We start from the raw sequence: 19,945 nt of genomic DNA on the forward strand, positions 1-19,945 counted from the left end.
CTATAAAATGGAGAGTTCTCAGTTATTATATACATGTATGTAATATGCCTATATGGGATTTCCCAAGCGGTGCTAGTGGCAAAGAATCTGGCTGCCAGTTTAGGAGACGTAAGAGAAACGGATTTCATCAATGGGTTGGGGAGTTCCCTTGGAGTAGGAAATGGCAACCCACTCCAAAATTGGCTGGAATTGCCTGGAAAATCCCATGGACAAAAGAGCCTAGCGGACTATACAGTCCATAGGGTCACAAAGAGTCAGACACAACTAGAGCAACTTAGCATGCACACACACGAAAACCTTGAATGTCAAACAGAGTGGATTTACCCAGTCTTGAAATTTGTGTATCTTTAACAACATCAAGAGAGTAAAGTGCATATTTTAACTGAGATATTTATTAAGATGACTAAAACCAAAGTTTAAAATCTACTCCCCAAAAATTACACATATTTTTGCATATCTGCCATTTTAATTCATATTTAATAGTACTAATGCTCTAAGGAATGATATCAATGTCATTCTCTGGTTCCAAATATTAAAAGAGCTAAGAATAATTTGTCGTTAATCTGCCCAGCACAATTATATTTGAGCTGGTTCAATCTGACTTTTCCTAATGATGTCATATTGGTGCCATTTTACAGAGTTTTAATGGGACTTTAAATTGTCACGGTGAAACCTTTATGACTCACTGTCTTCTGCTTGTTCACTTGGTCCAAATACAGGATTGGTGTTCTCAGTCCATAACACACGATTTTTACACAGGCTTTGCCTAGTTCGCTTTGTAATTGAAGGATAATTGCTTCACACTGTTGCGTTGGTTTCTGCTGGAAAACATCAGCAATGAGTACACACATGTCCCCTCCCTCTTAAGCCTCTCTCCCTCCTCCCCATCCCACCACTCTAGGTTGTCACAGAGTACCATCTTGAGCTCCCTGTGTTATATGGTAACTTCCCACTGGCTTTCTATTTTACATGTGGTAATGTATATGTTTCTCTCAATTTGTCCCACCCTCTCCTTCAACCACTATGCCCACGAGTTTGTTTTCTACCTCTGTGTCTCTATTCCTGCCCTGCAAATAGGCTCATCAGTACCATTTTTTTCTAGACTCCATATGTATGTATTAATGTACAATATTTGTTTTTCTCTTTCTGACTTACTTCACTCTGTATAACAGGCTGTAGGTTCATACACCTCAGTAGAACTGACTACAATCGGTTGCTTTCTATGGTTGAGTGACATTCTCCAGCTATCCCACTGCTGGGCATCTACCCTGAGAAAACCATAACTGAAAAAGACACATATACCCCAGCGTCCATTGTAGCATGTTTACAATAGTCAGGACATGGATGCAACCTAGGTTTCCATTGAAAGATGAATGAATAAAGAAGATGTAGGCCCTGTACACAGTAGAATATTGCTCAGCCTCGTTTTCTCGCTATTATGATCTTTGAAGTTTGCCTGGGACTCAGGATGCCATACCTCTCTGTCCCTGACTCAAGACCTCTCTGTGTTTCTCGTATGTTTCCATCGGTTCTCTTTCTCTGGTGGTGGCTTCTTTACTATTTTCACTGAAAAGAGGGGTGTTCAAACCCTTAGGCAGAAAAAAATATCACTTTTTGCTTATATTTAAGTTTGAAAATAAACTGATCCTTTCTTGCAATGACATGACACTTTCCCTGCGGCATCCCTTTCTTTCACTTCAGTTTTAGCTTGAACGTAAATTTTTAACAACTTCATATGCAACAAGGCATTCACGAATCCTCCCTTTTAGTTCATTAAAAACAAACGCCAAGCAATATGTTTACAATCAGAATGACAGACTCTGGTAGGCTGGCCTGATGTCAGTCTTACACATTAAATGGCACATCGAAAAACACATCATAAGTTTCATTGCAGTAAAAGTCCCAATTCCAGTCCCAACTTTTTCCTGAACTCACTGCATGATGTTACCTTACTAACCTCTCTGGACTTCAGTTTCCTTGATTCAAAAGGAAGCATTTGGTTTAAATAACTCTAAAGTTGTATCTAGTTCTACACATTCTCCTTGGGCCATAATGATATTTCCACATTAAATAATTTTTATCTTTAATTCATAACTGGGGACTTAGTAACATATAAGCTTTCTCACTGAACTTCCAGTCAGAACCATCTTGCTTATTTCTAGTCTATTTCTGGGCACATTTTGTGTGAGAAGACGTCCACCCTCCAATTACAGGAGCCTGGAGCCTGACTCAGAAACCTTTGAAGCTTTTTAAGTTCCCAGTAAAGACACATTTTTGAAACCTGTAAGATAGTGTGACATTTGTAAGGTTCAAGGCAGTGTGAACTTTGGCACTGAACATATTATACTATTCAGTTATACTTCTTGAAGTTTACACTTAATGTAGGCTTTATGCTGCTATTGTAAAACATACCTTTGAATCAAAGAAGAAAGAGGAAATATCTCAGTAAAGGTAATTTTGACATAAAGATGTCTATTGTTACTAGCAGAGCTTCTGAATACACTGGAACAGTTCTTGGCAGTAAAGAGGTTTTCATTATTTATTTTCCATCACAGTCTAACAAGTAGGAAGGGGAAAAAAAAGAACAATCGCTAAATGTCTATGTTTTTTGGCACTGTGTCAAGAAATAGGAAAAGAAAAATGAATCTCACAGTAAAGAATGGGATAGTATTTTATTTTTGTAATCAGCAGAGATGATTTTATTTCTTTTACAGAAATGTCTCTATGAAAAAGTGTTAGATAATGTCTCAGTTAATACATTTTAACTGAGTAGGACTATATTCACTTATTTTAGTAACTGTTTTAGAGTATCATGTAATTGATGCTTGTTCAAAGAATTTTCAGGATCTCTTGAATCAATGTGTGTATTTTACAGAGGTCACAGTATAGTCAGGAGTTGCTTTTGAATCCTTGGTTTCATTTCCCATTTGTGAAATGTTGGTTAAGAGACTGTCTAACCCTTAGTTTTCCTCATCTATGAAACCTACAGGATATAATCACAGTTGTAAGTAGCTGGGTAGGAAGATTTGCCCAAAATCGCATAGTGACTACTAGTGTTAGAGCTACATTAGATACAATATATCTAAAATTTGGAATCCATTCTTTGCCTTTTGAAACACATTCTTTGATTTTTGAAATCCAGTCTCTGGCTTCTTTGTTATACGGATTTACCACCCTCCCAGGTGCTGCTAGGGGTAAAGAACCTGCCTGCCAATGCAGGTAGATCTAAGAGACGCAGGTTCCATCCCTGTGTCAGCTAGATCCCCTGGAGGAAAGCATAGCAACCCACTCCAATTTTCTTGCCTGGAGAATCCCTTGGACAGAGGAGCCTGGAGGGCTACAGTCCATGGGGATGCAAAAAGTCAGACACACTGAAGCTATTAGCGCACACCTCCCTCCCAGAAAATATGTGTGTATGTTTTCCTCATGCTTTCCAGATGCACTAATACACACACACACACACACACACATACACACACACATATATATACATGTATCACATTACTATATGTTATATATATAGCATATGTGTTGCTTATATATAATGTATAAGATATATATCATATTATATGTGTTACTTACATAGATGTAATGTATTTATATATATGTAATATGTGTTACTATGTGCCAGACAGTCATTTATCTATTTGATCCTCCCAAAAATTATATGATACAAATATATCTTCTCTAATGTAAATATTTTGATGTAGCAATATCAAATTACTTATTCAAAGTTGCAGGCTATTTAGTTTGAGACAAGATTTGAATCCTAGTGGTTTGGTTACTCCTATTTGTTTTCTATACCTTGTGATTATTGAGTTCCTAAAATAAGGGTTTCTGACAGCACTGGAGCAATACTTATTCAGTTTAAGTTCTGTGAAAAATCTTTTCTACTGTATCTCCAGGTGTCATAGGGAAATGCTTATACTATGGCAAAGTGTTGTTGGTAGGACAGAAACGAATCTATACCATATAAAGACAATTATGTAAAGCTAAACATTACAAAATTATAACCACAGTTGGGTTAAAGTAGTGAATCTTTGGCCATTTTATTTTACAGCATTTTCACACGTGAAAGGTAATTCTCACGACTCTGGAGGTTAGATTAGTGATGGAATTGTCAGGGTGCTGGTTAGAAGTTATTATAATTATTCAAATAAAAGGCCAAAGAGACCTGAACTAGGAGACACCTGGAGCCTGAGTAATAACAATGAAGCTGTAGTTTATTAGCATTATTGGTACTAAGCTGTCAAGTCAAAAAAGGCAAAATACAAAGTAAGGGACCAACTTTATTCTATTTTATCTGTTTGGCCATTTTATCTGTTGCTGCCCCTCTAACTCTCCAGACTGGGAAAGAATCCCAGTGCAAAAATGCAGACACTTTAGCAACATTTAAACTATGTCATCTCAAGATTTCTAATGCATTCCCTTACACCCCACCCCACCTCCAATTCTGATAACATTTTGCCTACCTACCCCCATCTCCTGCTTCTTTCCTGAAACAAATTAAGATAAGGTTAAGATATTATTTATGAAAGTAGGAAGTCATTTTTGACCTCAGATAGAACAGTTTCAATAGAGAAGTGAGGCTAAAGTCAAATAGTGGTAGACAAAGGAGAAATGGATGCAGGAAGAAAGTGAGAGATTAAAAGGAAAAGACTGCAGACAAGAGGAGAGAGCGAGAGAGAGAGAGGGTGAGAGGGGAGGGTGGGGGAGAAAAATACAGAGACAGAGAGAGAAGGAGAACGAGAGAGAGTTATGTGAGTGAAAAGAAGACAAAAGTCCTGCAAAGGCTGTGGCAACATGCTTGCTGTTACAAAGTGATAATGATGGGGCAAAAATAATAAAAAATATTGCAACTGTAGAAAACCAAACATCAAGGAAGAATAACTTATGTTTGGGGTTTACTGAGCCACTAACACACTGATTTGTACATGCAAATGTTCACCAAGTGTGTGTATGCGTGCTAAGTTGCTTCAGTTGTGTCCAATTCTTTGCGACCCAAAGAACTGTAGCCTGTCAGTCTCCTCTGTCCATGGGATTCTCCAGGCCAGAATACTGGAGTGGGTTGCCATGCCCTCCTCCAGAGGGTTTTCCCAACCCAGGGACTCTCTTGTGTCTTCTGCATTGGCAGGCAGGTTCTTTACCATTAGCGCATCCTGGGAAGCAAATGCTCACCAATATATGGTTAAAACATAAGAAATATCAACACGGACATACAAGAGAGCACCAACAGTGGATTGAATATCAAAGAACTTGGCAAATGTGCCATATGTTACAGAGAAGTTGCTTTTCCTTGGAACATTCTCTATGCCAAAGATCACTAAAGATAATTCCATATATATTTCTGGTATTTAGGGTTTCCCTGGTGGCTCAGACGGTAAGGAATACACCTACAATGCGGGAGACCCAGGTTCAATCCTGGGTTGGGAAGATCCCTGGAGAAGGGAACGGCTACCCACTCTAGTATTCTGGCCTGGAGAATTCCGTGGACAGAGGAGACTGTCAGACTACAGTCCATGGAGTCTCAAAGAGTCAGATATGACTGAGTGACTTTGACTTCACTTCGGGTATTTATGGGCAAAGAGAAGTTCCCTCTGTTGGAAAATATGTTCATATTTTTAACAATTAGAGTTCAAATAACTTATAATTCCACTACAAAAGTTGAGAGTTTGATAGAAAGTTTTGGAAGAATAAATAGCAGACAAATATTGAAATCCATTTTACTCTTATGTAATTGTCCTCCAGTTTTTCCCTTTATATTGGGTACTCAAAGTAGAATCTGTAGAACTCAATTCCTAAATATGTAGAACAATGGTCATTCCTAAAAAAGTGAGTTCAGAAAACTTTATTAAATCGCTAAGTATGGTGAGCTAACTTGATGGAATTTGTAAGTATGAGGGAGAGAGATTAATATAAGGATGATCTAATTAAATAATTGTTGTGTTATAAGTTATGAGCTTTCAATTAAATAAAGTCTTAAATTATTCTTTTTGCCTCTGCTAATTAGTGGATTTTGTATTTGCTTCAGTTAAGCATGAAGACTGATATTAGTACAGTCTTTTCACTTCAGGGACTGAATTTGCAATTTTCCTAGTCTTCTGGGATTTAATGCAATTAAAATGAAATTGAATCCTCAGCTTCATCCTGCTGAGGGAGTTCACTAGACAGAAAACCTCACAGATTCACAGAGTAGAGACTTGAATAAAGTGGAGTTTCTACTTTATTACTGTTCCCGGTGTGTTTATATACTAGCTTCTTCATAGAGTTATCCTGATCTATCTGGTTGGTATTAATCTCTGGGCTCGCTAAAGGTCCACGTGGGACCTCATATTTGCAGTCATGATAATATGTCCTGTTTACTCATCTTTCTTCCTTAATAGGTTATAAGTGTTGAAGACAAGTACAATGTCTTATTATCACTTGTATGCCTGCAAGGATGAGGTCATTGTTCGTAAGATCAAGGTTTGATACATGGTAGGTGCCAAGTAGTTACTTCATGTGTTGTCTCACTGGGCACATACAACACTCTGCCTTGATTGACCGAGGGCATATGTGTAGACTTTGGCTTTGTTCAAAGCTGTGCTCCTCAGATTCGTCATCAGTTGATTCATTTCGGTGTGTTTCTATTATAAATAATAGGGCTTCCAGGGGGGCTGTCGGTAGACACAGATTTATTGTGGCTAATACCTTCTCTTTCCCAAGGAGCTAATGGAAGAATGGACACAAACTCAGGAATTAGACTACTCCAGATCAAGTTTTACTACTTATTTCTTTGAATTTAAATTTCTCTGGTTTCTTATTTAAAGAATGAAAATATTAGTGCTTTGCTTCTTAAATTTAAAAGAGGATTTAAATCTAAGGATTTATTGTTGTGAGGATTAAGATTATATGCACATATGTGTATGAATATATATGTATATACATATATATATATTAAAGGGGGGAAATTTTCATTTGTATTCTTAGGAAAATTCTAGAACAATTTTTTAAAGGCTGCTTTATGCTTACCTTAAATAAAGAGCAACAATTTAAACTTATATGATTCCAAGGAGGCTAGAACATGTCCCACCAAGCCTATCTCTTCTCTTTATTATGAAGATATAGATTGATTAGAGAAAGTAAGTCAATACAGAGTTTATGAGGCTGAGGCCCTCATTTGACATGGTCAGTCTCTCAGCATATACTTGTGAATAAGTTGGCAACTAAGGGATGGATTTATAGACAAGCTTTTGAGTTTCAATCATGTTGATGGCTCAAGGTTAATTTTTATAGAAAAAATCACCTTGTTCTGCCTCCATAGTCTGTCCTGAACTTCTTACACAGAATCAGTGTTTTGTACAAGAAGATGCAGGGTGCACTCATATCTTTAGGGTGGAATAGGTTTAGCCATGACAGTAAATGCAAAAAAAAAAAAAAAAAGTGAATTAAGATGACTCGGTAGGAGTGTTTATTAAAATAAGACTTCTGGATCACTTACATGAGGTTTACTTGAAGTATCTTTTTTTTTAAAGTCAGAATTCTTGACCATTCCTGTGTGTGTGTTCAGTCGCTGTTGTGTAACTATAAATTGTTGACACTATTAATTTAAATTGTTGACACTATTCTTTGTGTTACTATAGATTATAGCCCACCAGGCTCCTCTGTCCATGGGATTTTCCAGGCAAGAATACTGGAATGGGTTACCATTTTCTCCTCCAGGATTCTTGACCATATCCCAGACCAACTGAGTTAGGGAACATAATGCTGCAAAGTCACTTCAGTCGTGTCCGACTCTGTGCGACCCCAGAGACGGCAGCCCACCAGGCTCCCCCGTCCCTGGGATTCTCCAGGCAAGAACACTGGAGTGGGTTGCCATTTCCTTCTCCAATGCATGAAAGTGAAAAGTGGAAGTGAAGTCGCTCAGTCATGTCCGACTCTTCGCGACCTCATGGACTGCCGCCTACCAGGCTCCTCCGTCCATGGGATTTTCCAGGCAAGAGTACTGGAGTGGGGTGCCATTGCCTTCCCCAAGGGAACATAATGGGAGGACCACAAGTATGAGATTTTAGCATTTTTACTCAAGTGATTCCCGTGAAGATTAAAGTTTAATTATCACGGATCTGGGATAATATGTTAAATTCAACAAGGTGCAATTTAATGGAAATATACACCAATGCCTACTCTGTTTCCACTTGGGTTAGACTGGTAATAAAGACTATTAAGGATTCTTGTCAGTAGCACAGTTTACGTTAAATGTGAGATGAGGTTGCCAATTAATATAATGTGATTTTTTTCTGTTAATATTCACCTATTTATTCATTCTTTCACTCCTGTCTGTCAGTTGCTTTATACATTTATTCAGTTAACTGACTCATGTGTGCGTGTTCAGTCGTTCAGTCATGTCAGACCCTTTGTGACCCCATGGACAGCAGTCTACCAGGCTCCTCTGTCCATGGGATTATCCCAGCAAGAATAGTGGGATGGGTTCAACTGACACTTACTGTGAAGAAAAACTCTAGGTGAAGTAAAATTAAGTTTTTCTCTACTTTTAGATATTTTTAAATCTGAAAGTGGAGATGAACAAGGTAATCTGAATTATAATATTGAATAATTATCATATTCAATATAACATGGAGTACTAAAAATGAAAGGAGATATGCCTCAGCCAGTTGGTTGCTGATAAAAACTCTAAGGTGGGTAGTAGTTAGCCAATTAAAGGGATTGTGTCAAGAAACTGGAACAGCCCATGCAAAGGTAGGAAGTCAGATATGAGTGTGTTTGGGACCTACGAATGATTTGTAATGGCTAAAACAAAAGATAAGAGTGAAAGAGTGGGGCATTGTATTTCTCAGAACAAGCAGAACTTTAGTGTCAGAGTCACTATTTTTATCCTATGTGCCCTAATTTCAATATATTGTGGTTTTCATGTGCCATATGGAGATACTGACTTAGAACAAGTAAAGCATGTCTTTATTTTCCACAAATAAATTATGTTGTTAAATGGTAAACTGCAGTATGGCAAATTGTATTATAGTTCTAGAATTGAATTTCTGAGTAAGACTTTACCTAAGATGTACAGCTTACCCTATGTAAGGGAAATAATTGCCATGAGAAAACTATTACATTGTTATAAAGAGTTATGCACTGTTTCACTGTGTTTTAATTAAACACTGACAGCCCATGTATAAGCTTATTTTTTAATGGAAATATCATGGCTACTTGCACTATTGAATCACGTTTCTTTTCTTCTTCCTTGGTAGATCTTTATCCTCCTGTGACATTACTCAAGAAATTTATTTTACCAATTATGTTCCAATTTCATGCTGTAGATCTCAATTTTTTCTATAAGCAGGTATGCTAATTATGTGGCCAAGAAAACTTATACCATTGGATGAGACTCTATGAGTGAGGAGATTAAATCTCCAGAATATAGATTTATCTTCTGTAATTGAAGATTTCCTACCAACTAACTACCTCTTATTAACAAGATATGATTAACCCAAACATATAAAGAGGTTCCATTTATCAATTCAGAATCCTTGGTATGCTCATGACATAAATAAATGCTGAAACATCCTAAGTTTAATGCCAATTTTTGGCTACATTCAGGAAAGGAAAGAAAGATGTTAGGGTATAAAAGACTCCCAGGAGGTAAAAAGGAAAATAAATTTCTAGCAAAGTTTGTTAATGGCATGTTTTTCTGACAGATAAAAATACACTATTAGTTATTTTTTAGTACTGGCAAACTGTAGAGTGCTAGTTGTTGAAGCACAAATTCTGCAAAATACCCAAACTCTGTTTTTATGTCCATCTCTCTAATCCCTGCAATAAATAGTTTACTTCTCCAATTCACCCCCTACTCTAAAATTTTCTCTCCAAAGCAAATGTGGCCATGCTACTCTTAAAAACCTGTGATGCTTGGCTATGGATACATACGTACCACACATTAATCACAGGTTTAAGTCAGACCCCTTTAGATAGGTGGAAAAGATCAAAATGGGCCCTATTTTCTTTTTGGACAGATCTCTAACAGTACCTCATGTTTCAATACAGAAAACCAAATCTTTCGTCATCTATGGTACAAGGCCTTTTATGCATCCAGGCTTTTTACATGCTGTTCTCTCTGAGGGGAATGCCTTTCTGCCATCCCACACGTGGAGAACCTACAGAAACCTTTCCTACATTGTAGTGGGAAATGTGGACAGAGCTCTCTATAAAGATAATGTTTCCAAAATTCCTGAGAAAGTCTCCATTCTCACTTTGTTTCCTAATATATGAAACGTGTAGCAGCTATGAAGCTGTCTCATGAAGCCAGTGCCAGGAACTGCTGCTGTTTGGTGTAGCGGGGTGTGATCCGAGAGGTTTACATTTCACACTAGCCCAGATGGTTGAATTGTAAAGCCAGGGTTCTTTGATTTTTTTATGCCACAGGGCCTGGTTAAGTGGATTTTTCACAGTAACACACTCGGGAAGGGCAGGATGACAGCTAAAAGATGTAATGTGAGGGTTCACCAGGATACTCCAATGGACTGTCAGTATGAAAATTTCAAATTAGCACCAAATCCCCTCCTCTGATCTCTTGCTGTTGTTTAGCCACTAAGTTGTGTCTGGCTCTTTTGCGACCCCATGGGCTATAGCCAGCCAGGCTCCTCTGTCCAGGTTATTTCCCAGGCAAATACTGGAGTGGGTTGCCATTTCCTTCTCCAGGGGATCTTCCCAGATCTGGGATTGAACCTGCCTCTCCTGCATGGTCAGGTGGATTCTTTACCACTGAGTCACCAGAGAAGGCCCCTCTAACTTCTGCTAGTTGCTATTAGGCTAGTCATCCAAAACCCCTGAATCTCAGTTTCTTTGTCTATAAAATGTAGATTGGTGATATTAAGAGCTGCCTATGACTATATCTATCACTTTATTGGACATTAATAAATTATAGCAACATATAAATTATAGGCAGCAGGAAGAAAGTGTCCTAGAGGGTTGACCAGTTGTCTAAATATGCGAAGCTTCTCATTTTGCTAAGAATGCCGAACAGTCATCATATTGGCTTTCTCCTGAAAAAAGATTTTTTTTTTAATAGGATGGCCTTTAGTTCCCTCTCTAATACATCATTTGTCAAAGAGAAGAAAAAATATGCTTGTCTTAGAATTCCACTAGGCAGATGCTAATATGTTTTCTGTGGCATGGCAATTTGCATTTAGAATCCTAGAACTTCCTGGGAAAGGCTGGAGCCATCAGTGGGAACCCAACCAAAACTATATCACTGGATTTTAAATGGAGTTTTTGCTTGAAGAAAGAGGGCTACACTTATTTTTCTTTATAGCAACAGGGATTGTCCATGGTGACTAGAAGGAGAGCAATCTTTTAGAGCTGTTTTCATTTGGCCTCAATGAGTATGAAGATCTGTTCTAATTTTTGTCAAGTTAATTCCGTTGTTAATCCCTTTAGGGAAGTTAACTATGTGGATACTCTGGATTTGAGGCAGGTGAAATTTAAGATGGAATAAGAGAAGTATGTCTTAAGGAGAACTACTTTAGGAACATTTTTCTTAAAAAAAATACTTAAAGAATACACATGCTTGATAGGTATCAGTAGATGTCTTTTTGAAGCCTGAGTTAACGTACAATAATTGCAATGGCAACAACTAGTGTCTGTAGAACCTCTCATTCATGACTTCATTTTAATCTCCCAGCAAAAAAATGACTTCTTCAACTGAACTCTCTCAGGCACTCAGGATAGCACTCATATAAACATTATTTCTTTCATCTATACTTTTCCATGATTTTCTCTCTCCCAGATGTTTTGCAAACTATTTTAAAAGATATTGTATTCAGTTGTGCATGTGTGTTTAATAACTGTTTTCACAAGTGTGCAGTGTATATTGTAGATACTTAAGAAAAATTGGTGGAACCAATCTATAAATGAGCACAAAGAGTTATTTATACAGGGCAGGATTAAATTTGCCATAAAGAGTTATGATGCTCTTATAAAGGGAAGAAAGCTGATATGTTTCCTCTAAACTTGTTACCTGTTTCAAAAAGGAAGTTCTACAATGCTGTAGTGTTTCAGAGATATTCTTGCATGCACCTAGGAGTTAATTGCCTCAGTTGCTTTTGCTGAATCATAAATGATTTACTATAAATTATATATACACAACATATATATACATTGTATATATATGCATATATTCACATATAAATATGTATATTCATATATATGAATGTATATATCTTTATATAGATATATATGAGTATATATATTCTCATATGTTCATTATTTCTCTCAATCTCTGAACATCTTTCATGAAGGGTTTTGTGAGTAGTAGTTCCCATTCTGTTCACAAAACCAGGAAAGGTTGATTGAAGTTTGCATTCCTCTAGGATGCCATCATCTTGGGTCTAACAATATCCAACTATATTACAGTCAACTTCTCTGTTGTGAGTTTCTTACTTTATGTCTATTCCCAATTTATGTTCCCTCTGCCTGAAAGGATCTTTTTCCTGATACATGGCTTGACTAAGCCATCTACTTGTAAGATGTTACATCTAAAAGCTGAATATTCCAGTATTCTTACCTAATTTTCTCAAATGGGAACAAGAAGTTGGAAGATTTCCCATTGACTCTGTATGTACTTCTTAAGATATATTTTCTTTTCTGAGAATTATTATACTTACTTTCACATTTTAGACTATGAACTTATTGATATTAGGTGAACTGTTTAGTTTACCTTTATATTTCATGAAGGACTAATATATCCCTATAGCTCAGATGGTAAAGAATCTGCCTGCAGTGCGGGAGACCTGGATTTGATCCCTGGGTCAGGAATATCACCTGGAGAAGGAAACGGCAACCCACTCCAGTGTTCTTGCCTGGAGAATTCCATGGACAGAGGAGCCTGGCAGGCTAGAGTCCATGCAAACTGTCGGACATGACTAAGCAAGTAACACACATTAAATATTTTATAGATCATCAAAAAGGAAAAATAAACACATTTTAAAATAAGGTAGAATTGACTCAGTAAACACCAGTGACGATATCATTGAGATATACAAATAGATATTTGAGGATAATTAACTATAGTTTTATAAGGTTTCCCGTAAAGGAATATTTAATAACATATCACTTCTGAAGTTCTAGAGTTAGAGCAAGAATTATTTGGAAAAGAAAAGTTGATATAAGTAAATCAGGTAATACAGATAGTGAACAAAAGCAACTCTGCTTACATTGTGGTAAAAACTGCTTACATTCTTAAAGTGTCAAAAACTTGGAACTAATCATAAGCTGTCCAGATCCAGTTATAATGGATAACTGGGGAAAAGGCATTAATTATAAAGGAAGTTAAAAATAAATAAAAACAAAAATCTACAAACTGGTTGAGGCATTCAGTTGTATTCTCAAGGACTACTGAGGGGACATGGTTTATCATACAATTATTTCTCACATTTTAACATAAACACGGTCTTAAGTGGATGTGTACCTGTCTTTACCCGTGATCCCATTCCACATGCAGTCCTTCAAAATAATTCTTCATGATATCTACTGGCAGATATAAATACTAGAAGATAACATGTCTAAAAAAAATTACAGTGACTGAAATTATTATGGCTTGATATAGGTGGTGGGAATATAGCATTTATAAAAGAAAAAAATTAATAGAAGTTGGAAGTCTGATACTGTTTGAAAATGTAACTGTATGTCTAATCTTAAGAGAATTCAAAGCCCCAGATGAACCTTTGATGTGATCCTGATGTTACTTGCAGTGATCAAAGAACACTGTGTCTTCTCTCTGTAAAAACCGTTTCAGCTGGTCTGTAAGAAAAAGACTGGTGTTAAGTGATAGGTAGTCACTGGGGATGTCTCTTGATGTCATTAGTCTAATCAGCAGGCAAAATTTCAGGAGAAAACTTTTAAGAAATTCTATTATTGTTTCCAGTTTCACTTTTTCTTCTCTCAAGATATGAAAGTATTTACATTTGCATTTTTAAATACTTCAATCATTCCTCATATAGTTCATTTGTAACATTTATTCAGCAAATTCAGTGTGGACAGTTTAGAAAATCAGCTGTGTATTGGATAATTAAATACGTTTATATATGGAATTAGTTATCCAAGCTTGACAAATTCCCCTTAATACTTACAGAAATATGGAATCTTATATTCTATAAAAGCAAAGCAAAGAAACCACAGCACTTTCATACTTATTTCTCCAAAGACTCTTGCCTTCTTATCTTTCTAAATATCTTACATAACCTCAGTGATTGTCATAATGTCATGTATGTTTATAAACTAAATAAAAGAATTTCTAAATGATGAACCAGAATCTTCTGGTGTAGTGGCCTGGGAGAAAGCAACATTTAATTGCCCTCATACCATTGCAACCCCAAAAGTCAGTAAATGATAAACACCCAGGTGACTTCACATATCCTATAAAGACCACTGCTGTTAGTATTTGTTATCCATGGGATGTTAGTGAAATAGGATAAATGCATTTATCAACTTGGTGGGAATCCACAGATCTTAGAGGATAAGAGCTGTTTTATTCAGAGTTTTACAGTAGAAAACATAGAGGCGTTTCAGAATTGAAGTGGAATAAAAATGAAGTCTATGGGGCATGCTTAACAAATTTAGCTCTAAACAAGATTTAATTAGTCAATTATCTAATAAACGTTGGAATTCATAAACAGTGCACATGTGAGTATGTTGAATAAAAGTTGCAAATTGCCTATATCCATAATGGATGATTGAAACATCATTAAAGATATGTAAATGCAAAATCATTTCATTAGAATTTTGAGGAGGAAAAAGGTAATTAAAATAAGAATTGTGAAGTGATATTAGGTATCTTCCCATTTGAAATGTGCTAATGATATTTTTATTAGAAGATGATTGCAGTTCAAGTCCATTTAGCAGCTATGCTGCAATCCAAGAAACTCTACCCTTTCTCCCCTTTCTGAAATAGGAAATACTGTGTGAGCCTGGTGTCAGGGAATTTGGAGAAGTCTTTGTCTCATTTACTAGATTTTTGAAAGACAAGTTTGGCAGGGAGTCCAATCTTTATTGTAAATGAAACTTGTGCCACTTAAGTCTTCTGAAGCTTTTTATTTCACTAACATAGTATGTATCTCTGAATGCATTGGAGAATTGGCTTGATTGTCGTAAGAATCTCAGCTCCTATAGTTTTCATAATGCATACTTAAATATCATTTTATTGTTTTAAAGCAAACAGTGGAACATACAGGGAACATGCAAGGGACATATATCTATTCTCTCTCTCTCTCTCTTTCTCTCTCTCTTTCTATATATATATATTATTATTTATAATGTATACACATATTTAGATAGATGATATACAGAATTACATAAAAATTAAATAAGGAGACCATTCAACTGAGTTGGCTTTAATACTTTGGTGGTCTGCATAAGCAAATCAAAACCCAAGCCAATGTCAAGGCACTTGAATCAGAAAAAGAAACTTAAGAACGACCAATCACACATATCCAGCTAGGCTTCTCCAAATAAGGCAACCGTGTAAGCTATAGCCAATCAAATCACCTTAAAATTATCCTTATTGAACAGAAATCCATCTCCATGTGACTTATAGTTCCTTTCCTATCCCATATAATGACCCTTCAAAAATTTAAGTTATTTTTCCTTCACTTCCCTGGTGGCTCAGATGGTAAAGCATCTGCCTGCAATGCGGGAGACCTGGGTCTGATCCCTGGGTTGGGAAGAGCTCCTGGAGAAGGCAATGGCAACCTACTCTAGTATTCTTGCCTGGAGAATCCCACAGACGGAGGAGCCTGGTAGGCTACAATCCATGGGGTCGCAAAGAGTCGGACACAACTGAGCAACTTCACTTTCCTGCATATGTCACCCTGGTGAATTCAGTCATGGCCATTACTCTTTGCGGATTATTATGAACACATTGGTTGAGTTTCGAGCCCAAGCCTCAGAAAGTATCTCTGATGTGGTGGGATTACCATTATTCCATAGAGTGAATCTTTCCTTATAACAAGGCTCTAAACTTTATTCCTTAACTTAGAATCACTCAAAATCTGAGGGACTAACTTAAACTAACCAAAGTCATGAGATAATAAGCAAGATATCTCCTCTTTTTACTAGCACTGTCAACCCTTTTGCATCACCAACTCTGCTGGATTCTTATAAAAGCATCTGGCTTCTCTACACTCCTGCATCTTTGTTTTCTTTGATTCATGGAACCAAATATGTAACATTTTGCTTGAAATGTACATCTTCAATAAATGTTTATTTCAGAAGTGAATATATTGTCCTACAGTATAAACAGCCCAGATGGGTAGATCACATGTCTAAATCAGCCCTTAGAAGAAATGATTATTTATCAGCGTGATAGCCATCCTACAAAATAGCTCCCAAGACCCTTGCTTCCTGTTATTTATGGTCTTGTGTAGGCCCCTCACACATTGTACCTGAGTTGACCCATATGAGTAATAGAATGTGACAGAAATGACAATGTATTTTCTGAAATTTGGCCTAAAAAGGCATTGCATATTTCTTTTGGGGCTCTTGCTATGTCTAGGAGAAGCTAACTTATGGCCTGAGGATCCTCAAGTAGCCCTGTGGAGAAGCCCTTGTGGAGGGGAATTAAAAGCCACCAACACCTGTACCAATTTTCCATCCTTGTGTGAACCAACTCTGGGCTCCCAGCACCAGCCGAGCTTTCCAATGATTTCAGCCTGAGCAGACATTTCACTGTCTGCTAATTAGAGATCCTGAGTCAGAACCACCCCACTAGGCTGATTTTGAACATCTAACGCACAGAAACTGTGAGAGGTAAGAAATGATTATGGTTAAGTCACAGTTTTTAGCTCATTTTTAATGCATCATTGGTAACTAATAAAAGAATTAATGCCCTTATTTGAGAAGTTTTCATGAATTTCATTTAAAGCTTATGGCCTCCTATAGCCCCTAGGTCAGGATATTAATCTCTAAAAGTGATGAGGCAAATATCATTAAATTCTTACTTCTCTCTTAATTCTAAAACAAAATTATTGATTTGATAAAATTCAACTTTCATTTTAAATAGTTATTGCAAATTACATGACTGTCCATATACATATATATATGATAATTGATTTTTATATCTACATATGTAACTTGCATGTCATTATCTATATAATTTATATGGCATTAACTGGTGTGTGTGTGTGTTTATGTGTATATATATATGATTATATATAATTTATATAGAATTGACTACATTCTGGCAGTTATAGGATTTTTTATAGGTATTAACTATTTAATCCTCCTGAAATTGGTACACTTATTAGCCCTTTTTTACAGATGAGGAAACAGATTTAAATAAGGGTAGGTAGTCTTAGTTCAGTTCAGTTCAGTCACTCAGTCATGTCTGACTCTTTGAGGCCCCATGGACTGCAGCATGCCAGGACTCCCTGTTCATCACCAACTCCCGAAGCTTACTCAAACTCATGTCCATTGAGTCAATGATGCCATCCAACCATCTCATCCTCTGTCGTCCCCTTCTGCTCCCGCCCCTAATCTTTCCCAGCATCAGGGTCTTTTTAAATGAGTCAGTTCTTTGCATCAGGTGGCCTAAGTATTGGAGTTTCAGCTTCAACATCAGTCCTTCCAATGAATATTCAGGACTGATTTCCTTTAGGATGGACTGCTTGGATCTCCTTGAAGTCCAAGGGACTCTCAAGACTCTTCTCCAACACTGCTATTCAAAGCTTCAATTCTTTGGCGCTCAGCTTTCTTTGTAGTCCAGCTCTCACATCCATACATGACTACTGGAAAAACCATAGCCTTGACTAGACAGGCTCCAAAGTCTCTGCAGGCTTGCTGCCTATCTGCCTATGTAGTTATCAAAGTTTCATTCTGCTCCCACACCCCTGAGAGGGTCTATCCACTAACCACTTTAGTACTGGCTCATTCCTGGCATAATTCTCAATGAACTCATAAACCCTTTAGGTTATGAGGCAGAATTTTGGAGCTAAAGGAAAAGAGGATGATAATACAGATATAGAAGAAGGATTGAAATAGGACAAAGTGAATAAACAAGGATACTCTACAAACAGATATCATTACTCAGATTATCTCATTCACATTCCTTTTTATACTGCATTCCGTTCTTCCCTGGCAAGTGACATTTCTTAGGTATTTTGTCTAAGGAGAGAAAACTTATTGGAGAGTCCATGAAAAAACCTCATCTTCCTTATTGATAGACTTGGATTATCAATTGCTTTTTAAGCTGGGGAAAAATAAAATGATTTGATGTCATAACATGGCATATTTGCTGCATATGTCCAATAATCTCCTGGGTACTGAGTCAACTAGAAACTATAGTATATTTTATAGTCATGTTCTGTATAATGATCAAATAGAGATAAAGTTTAAAAAGTTAAGGTTACCAAAGGAGAAAGAGGATAAGGATACATTTTTTTAAAATAAAATAACAAGAATAACAGTGACTCCGTTTTCCCTCTGTATGAATTTTCTATTTGTTGCATTTACATTTACAGTGGCATTAATCGACATATACTAAATTGTCTGGAATATATTTGAATTGATTGGGTCTGATACTAACTATGCAACCATGCCTCTTTGAACCTTTGTATAACTTTTCCCACAGAAATCTACTGAACATTCTTTAAAAACGAAAATACAGATTGATTCAATTTTTTGCAAGTGACATATTTTCCCTTTCCAATTTAAAATCATCAATCTGACTGAGCTTTTGGTGCAAGTATTATTTTTTTTCCTGCTGTTCTCTTCATGCTGTTACAGCCTGTCTCATCCTCACTCCTGTTAGATGCATCTTGTCTCTTTCTAGCAGTCCTGTTTGAAAGAATGTTTTTCATTTCATAGCTTTTCATTCTGGACTGGAGACTGTATGTGTCCCTCAGTGTCCAGATACTTGACGCATAGCCAGATTCAAGGGTGGCATGTGTGTGTCTTCTGTCTATCCACTGGTCCTGGCTGTGAGAATCCAGAGTTAGAGAATCACTGTGTGCTTGTACTTTGTAAAAATAGACCGATACTTTTAAGATTGCCATAAGAGGCCTTTGAGGTTTTCTTGGAAAAGCTCAGTGTATCCAGGTATAGTTTTATTAAGTCTAGTAGATGAAATTTGGAAATCCTCCCTAAAATGTTTTCTTAGCAGGAGGGAACACAAATAGCCCAGGTCACATAGTTAAAGGAGGTAGATCGGATTCTACTTTTATCTCTGTGTTGTTCTTGATCTCTATTGAGACTTACAATACCAGTTGGCTTGTTTGCTTTCTGAGGTTTGTGAGAATCAAATGAAGAAGACTGCTTACGAAGACACTTTAAACATTAAGCAATCTTGTATGTGCTATGCTCAGTCATATCCGATTCTTCGTGACCCCGCGGATAGTAGCCTGCCGGGTTCCTCTGTCCATAGGATTTCCCAGGCAAAAATACTGCAGTGGTTTGCCATTTCCTACTCCAGGGGATCTTTGCAACCCAGGGATCAAACCCATGTCTGTTGTATCTCCTGCATTGGCAGGCAGATCATTTACCACTGCTCCACCTGGGATGCCCCAAGCAGTCTTATATAAATGTGCATTATTTTCAATACTGGAGCGGTGTACACTTGACTATTTCTCTATGCCCCCTCCATAATGGCAGGGACTATATTTTATTTGTCCTTATATCCTCCACAGCATCAATATCACTGGATGGTACCAAGATTATTATCATTCAGTAAATATGGAATAGGTAGATTGTGATATATTTTTCTTTTATTTTTCCGTGATCCATTATGTAGAAAAGTGGATGATAGACAAACGCAGTTATATGTTATGTTTGGACATGTCTTGGAGAAAAAAGAGGAAGTCGTAAAGAAATAATATGTGCAATGGTTGCTGGTAAATATTTAACAACCAGATTTCCAGGGATGAAAGGTACAAATGAAAGTCTTATTTTAGAATTTTCTGATTTATTT

The 19,945-nt window shown here is 36.8% G+C and overlaps 1 long non-coding RNA gene across 1 annotated transcript; it reads left to right on the plus strand.

Annotated features, from left to right (window-relative positions):
- Positions 1 to 1,056: 1,056 nt before the first annotated feature.
- On the plus strand, positions 1,057 to 19,806 carry LOC122430951. The gene is made up of 3 exons (XR_006266414.1): positions 1,057 to 1,225; positions 12,532 to 12,543; positions 19,794 to 19,806. It is a non-coding gene; the product is annotated as an uncharacterized LOC122430951 (long non-coding RNA).
- Positions 19,807 to 19,945: the final 139 nt, after the last annotated feature.

This window comes from Cervus canadensis, chromosome 29 (genome assembly GCF_019320065.1).
Source record: "Cervus canadensis isolate Bull #8, Minnesota chromosome 29, ASM1932006v1, whole genome shotgun sequence".
Lineage (NCBI taxonomy): Eukaryota > Metazoa > Chordata > Mammalia > Artiodactyla > Cervidae > Cervus > Cervus canadensis.